The following is a 6,482-nucleotide window of genomic DNA, read 5'->3' as shown; positions in this document are numbered from 1 at the left end:
GTCATATCAGCTCATATGATAGCTTACATGTAACACTAGGCTTTCTATTTGAAAGAACTTACCTGTGTTTACACTTTACATGTGGATCACACCTTTCAAATAACCAATTTTCCAGTCATTGAACTAGAGATTGTGTACATATAACATGAAGTATGTGATTAACTGCATAAGTCCCTTTAGAGCCTTTCTATCAACAGTGAGAATGTTTACTGTAACCATGTTAAAGTTGTTTTTAGGGATATTTGCTCAGTAACACACTGTAGTGAACCTTTATGCTATAATCACTACTAATCTTACAGTTACTGTGGACAAGTTGTGTGTTGTACTGTGTTTCCCTTTAGATTATAAGCAGGTGTTTTTTTTCTTTCTTCAAATGTTTACAAGATGAACTATCTGCATAATCTATTAACAAACCTTCTATATGTTAATACTGATCAGGGTGGCTGTGCGAACATAACATAATTAGCTAGTTAATGCGAACTTGGTTCCTGTAGTCTACTTTGACAATTATGGCGATGTGAAAATGACTGTGTTTCTGCACTTTATCCCGTCTGGAACTGTTAATAATGCCTTTTACTGTCTTTTATATTAATACTTTCAGTACAAGAGGACAGATGTCCAGAAAGAGCTGTATATTTCTTTTGAAAGAAGCTTGCCATCTATCATTAAAAGAAGCTGTGTATTCTGAAAAATTCCGATTGCTTTGATAAGTATTTATTTTTAAAAGATAAACAGAGGAGTAGAATGTTAAAGGTAAAGCTATACAAATTACATCATGGAATTTACAAAAGGGTGCTTGATGGGTTTGGTCCAGGTACTCAGATTTCCTTTCACAGTCCAAAGACAGTTTAGGTCAATTGGTGTTTCCAAATTGCCACTAGTCTCTAAATGTGTACCCTGTGGTGAATTGGCAGGGTGTAACCTGCCTTGTGCCCAAAGTTTCCTGGGATAGACTCCAGGCTTCCTAAGACCCTAGGATAAGCAATATAGAAGAATGAATGAATAAATGATTTTAGAAACAGGAGGACAAATACCTGTGAATGCCACCAAAGGTCTTTTTTTAACACCTGATAAATGCACTAGTGTTTGATGAAATTACACTTATGGAAACGTAAATCATAGAATATCAGAATGTATCAGGATCAGTGCATGGCAGTGAGAAGAACTACATTAAGAAAGGAAGAGCAAAGATATCTGAGCAGAAATAATGCAAATAGAGCAACATGCTTTCATATGCAACATACTGTATCAAACGTAACAATGTCTTTCCACCAAGGAATTGACTATTTAGCCACAGCGGGCACTGTATACCCTAACCAGATGCAAAATACATTGTTTTTCGAGACAGGAGAACAGGTCCATTTAGAACCTTACAATTTGATTAATATACCCTTATGCTCAGTTTGTTAACAGAATTGACATACTCAGTTGTGCTTTTCATAATGCTGTGGCATGTGGCTCCCTCTATTGCTCCTAACACACATAGACCAATTCTCTGATCTCAGATCTTTTTTTTTTTTTTTTTTACATTACTGAAGAAAGTAAGAAACAGGTATGTATGTAAATAAGTACATAGATATTACCACCATGAGTTATTTAAAACTAAATTTTTTCTGTGCAGAATTTACACCTGTTGAACATTTCCATCTGTAATAATTGTATTGTCTAAAAAAAAATTGTGTTGTAATCAAGACCACCTAGACCAAGTCCAGAGTGTATTGACACAGAAACAAGATCAAGACTTTATTGAGTTGAAACAAATTCAAGTCCGAAACCAATGCAGGGCAAGATGGAGTTAAGGCCAAGACCAGACCAGGAGTTCCAGGAAATTTTTGTGCATTTATAGTAAAATGTTAAAACATGCAATTGATAGCCTATCCTTAAACTGATCTGAAAGATGAAAATTATACAGTCTTATTATCTTAACAATAATAGGGTAACATGCACAGAAATTGAGGTATTACCACTTTTTAGACACTTATGAAAAATCTGTTTAAATTTGTAGAACACAATGTGTATACAGAAAAGGCATTATACCAACCAAGTTTTTTTAAATGGTTAAACAAGGATATAATTCATATGTTCATATGGTATGCCATGGACAAACCAGTTTATTTTCTTGCCATCACACAGAAATAATAAAATAAAACATTCCACAAAAGTGGGAATATGTCTGTTTTTCCTTTTGTATCTGGCCCCCAGACTGGCACCTTGAACACATTGCAGTAGGGTTCGAATGTTCTGTGTGTAAAATTATATATTAGATCTGCAACTGTGTATTCATACTCAGAATTAGCACACTTAAAGAATGCTACCACTTCGTATCACAGCCTATTTAATAACTGAATGGTCAACTTTTGGTTTTGAGGTTTTGAGAATTAAAAAGATTCCTAAGGAGTCTTTAAGCAAAAATAGATTAATTATATTAGCTAGCAGGCAGCATGGTGGCTTAGTGGTTAGCACTGTCATCTTGCACCTCCAGGGTTCGGGTTCAATTCCTGGCCAGGTTTGATTCCCACTCTTTGTGTGCATGGAGTTTGTATGTTCATCCTGTGCTTGGTTAGTGTGTGACTGTGTGTAAGTTTCCTGGGATAGGCTCCAGGTCCCCTCGACCCTGTATACAGGATAAAGCACTATAGACGATGAATGGTTAAGTGATATTAGCTAGGTATGTTTGCATAAGGCACTCGGCTTGAGTTTTTTATGCTTCCTTATTATGTGCCAATAAACTTAAAATAGTTTCAGCCATCCCAGTAAATACTTCACTGTAGGAATGACATATTGCTGTATTTCATTTGCATGATTATAGCAAATAATCTCTCTGTGCTTTAGATAGCCAGATTTTTTTTTCTTTTTTTTTCTTTTTTTTACAGAAAGTCAGCTTATTTTCTTGCATTTACTTTTACTAAGAGCATGTGGGACATTTATTAATATCCCTGTTATTGTGGTCTGGACCAGTCTTAATATAAAATTCCAAGTCCGGTTTGCCTGAGACACAGATGAGGCAGATTAAAAATGTGATCGATTACGAGACGAGACTCAAAACACTATCTGAAACCAAAATGTGTTTATTTAAATAAATGTCATGAGTGTAAATTAAATGGCTTATAAAATTAAAGTGGATGAAAAACCTCAATATAGTGATCAAATTATAATTCCACTTTTTTATACTGTACTTAACATATGATTAGGACTGATGTGTTATTTTACTGTATAAAACTGGGGCAAATGAGTGTTCTTTAGTGGTGAGAGGAAAGTTGAGAAGGGGATGGGTGGATGTAGAAAAAAGGAGTAAGAGATGCGAGCGATGAGCGATGTTCAGCATGTTTGCTCCCAGCGCCGAGAAATGTAGCTAAGGTGAGAAAATCTTTGTCAGAATCTAAAGTTCAGTAAAATCCGTTTTGAGAGTTAATAAAAAAACGACCCTTTTATTTCTCCTAGTAATATGCAGGACAATCCGTAGTTATGCCCTCCACTCATGGTTTCTGTTGCCTTACAAGTACTGTGTGCTTTCCCTAAACAGATCAGAGGAAAAAAAAGGGAGAGCCGTTGCTTTAGCATCTCATCATACATTTGGATAAGGAGCGTGCTGTTGAATTTCCTTATGGGGCTGTCCTGATTGCATACAAGACATATGGCAGTAAAAATTCTAGTTTCCGCTCTTTCTATCAGTGATTTACTAAAGCATCTGCTTTAGCATCTGGTTATTAGCCATCAGCTGGGACATAAACAGAGCGTGTATCTTTGGGGATGCTGACTCTGCTGAAAAGACAAACAGTTTTTGAGCAATGTTTTTTGTGAGTTTGTGAATGTGAACAGCTTTGGGCTTTCCAGTAGTGTATTCCTTGAACTGGGATGAGGACATTGGTTTTTGAGTTGGGTTTATTAAACTTAGAGGCAACATAGGCAGAACATTTAAATCTCTGCATCTAGACCCGTCCAGTGTAATCTGTCCTGCTTTTTTTCTTGGTGTGCCAGGGGTTTGAGGTGCATGACAATTCCAATTTTAAATCTGGGCACCACAAAAAGTTAAGAGAGGACTCCTGGCCTCGTCATTGGGTATAGTAGTAGAGGAGACCCCCATCTTTATTAGAAAATAGGGAAAAGGGAGTGACTGATCAGGGTACATGACTTTCCCCCTTTCACACAGGTACCCCAGGACAGGAAAGCAGTTTGGACAGGGTAACTGTTCAAATAGAGCCACACAGTGGTAGCAGGGAGTGAGGTGACATACAGTAGGGCTTCTGTATAGGCTCATCCAGGGGGGTTGCTGATATATGTTAAGTTCTTGGTTAAGATATATCAGCAACCTGTTCCCACTGTAAATTTGGATGTAGACCCTGGGGAGGATGGAAGCTCCAGGGCAATATGAATTTACCCCTCTTTCTTACGCTCTTTCTTATAAACTCATTTTCAAGGTGGAGAAGGTGCAATCTCCCACCATCTCTGCCACTGCAGCCAGGTGATCCAGAGCAGCTTGTTGCACTGGATTTGGGGGATTACATTGGTTCAGTAGGACCACTAGTTTGAATTCAGTGTCCGCACTACTCATGACAATTCACAGTGAGCAGGAAGCTCCATATTTAGCCTTTTATATTAGTGGGCCCACTGAGTTTAGCCGGGCTGAAGAGGTTCAAGAGGCATTCAATAGGGGCCATGCTTTCTGTCAGGTTGTCTGCCTAATCCTTGGAGGTATTTTTTGACATCATGCTTGGGCGTAAGATTAGAGAGTAAGATGTCTCTTCTTGGGTCAGGGAGCAACATGGCACAGGCTCATGCAACTAGGAACTACCAGGTTATAACATGAAGGCCGGAAGCTAACTGCTGGAAGATGGCCTGCTGTTGGAGCTCAAAAAAGAATAGGAACTCTTCCTTAAGGGGAGTTGGTGTCTGAAGCCCCCATGTTGCTTCTTAAACAAGTAGTTTAAGAAGAGGGCAAGAAATTGGAAGAAGGATTGTTAGAAAGAGAGAGATGCTGTGCCATCCTTCTTTATGTCCTGGTGGGATGCATCATTCACAAAACATCAAAATCTAAGGTTCATGGGCTATAACAGCAGATGAAGTCCAAAATAAGTCCATGTTTGTCAAATTTGTTACCTGCTAAGTCTAGAAACTGTTGTGTGTGATTATCCCAGAATATTACCAGTTTCTAAAATACTCACATATACCAGCCCATACATAAATACTTGTACATGTTACAGTATATGTTCTTATTCATTTTTAGGATACCTACCTCCTCTATCAAAAGTTTACTGCAGTCCACTAGATGGCAGTATTACATTTTAGTCAAAAGTGCTCTATTATTTGGTGAATAATTTTTTTTCTCCTTTTGAAGAAAGTGTATACATAATTAATTTCTTTTGACATTCCTGCTTCTTTTGATTAAATGCCACATAGTAGCAGTTATGTGAAGCTCATTTACAGGATATCCAAGGAGACCACTAAATAATGGTTCAGCCCTGAAAAGTCTAGCCTGTTGAGAAATAATAGGAGTTTTACATCGGAAAAAAAAAAAAATGTCACCCTTAAAATGTGTCAGTTTTCTCATAACACAGTATGATTTCTGTGTTGCCTAAGAAGACATTCCCTGCATTGTCCCAATATAAGCTCAAGAATGGAAATAAATGCAGATAAAGAGGCTAAGCAAAGATTAGCTACTGCTTAGGGGGGAACTTTAGTGCTATTTTTAAATTCATACTGCACTTTCTTCACAGCTTTTTCTTTTTTTTAATCCTCAGACAATCTTAGTTAGTGCATACATGTCCAAGTGATAATGAAGACAACACTATGGGGACACTTTTCCATTTGGTAACAGCTTTTTGCCTGTCTGCTGACAGTCTGATAGAGATATTTTCATAGCAACTAAACCTGTGAAACTTAAGGTGTTAGTTTAAATAATAAGTATTACAAAGAAAATAGTGTAAAATGCTGATATAATCTGACAATTTTTTTTTTAATTTAAACTGCAGGTCAAACTGGCAGTTTGGATGCACCTTTCAATTCCAGGGTCTTTCCTGGTTTTTATTTCTTTCTACATCGTAAAACAATGCTGAAGGCATTCAAAATATGCAAACAATCTCCTTTAAACTGATGATATTTAGATGTGTCTTCTACCTATTCTTTGTAAAGCCTTCATAATTTGAGGTGCTGGGTTATTTTTGAGGCTGGCAATTCTCTTCTGCAACAGATTTGTTCTTGCTTTCCTGGAATGATCTTCGTGAGAGCCAGTATCTTCGTGGTGCTTGATGGATTTGCAAATGCACTTGACAATACTGTTCTTGCAAAAACTGTTCATAAACTGCTGATCTTTGTGTCTTAAAATATCAACTAACTATTGATGTTGTTGTTACTTAGATTTTTTATTTCATAGTTATAAAAAGTCCAGTATAGTTCTACAATGTAGAAAATTAATTCAAACTTGTGTCTTATGTGTACTGTATGTATGTATGTATCTATCTATCTATCTATCCATCCATCTATAC

The sequence above is a fragment of the Clarias gariepinus genome, chromosome 11, assembly GCF_024256425.1.
Source record: "Clarias gariepinus isolate MV-2021 ecotype Netherlands chromosome 11, CGAR_prim_01v2, whole genome shotgun sequence".
In the NCBI taxonomy this organism is placed as follows: domain Eukaryota; kingdom Metazoa; phylum Chordata; class Actinopteri; order Siluriformes; family Clariidae; genus Clarias; species Clarias gariepinus.
The sequence above is the reverse complement of the archived record's forward strand: the minus strand, read 5'-3'. Positions refer to the sequence as shown.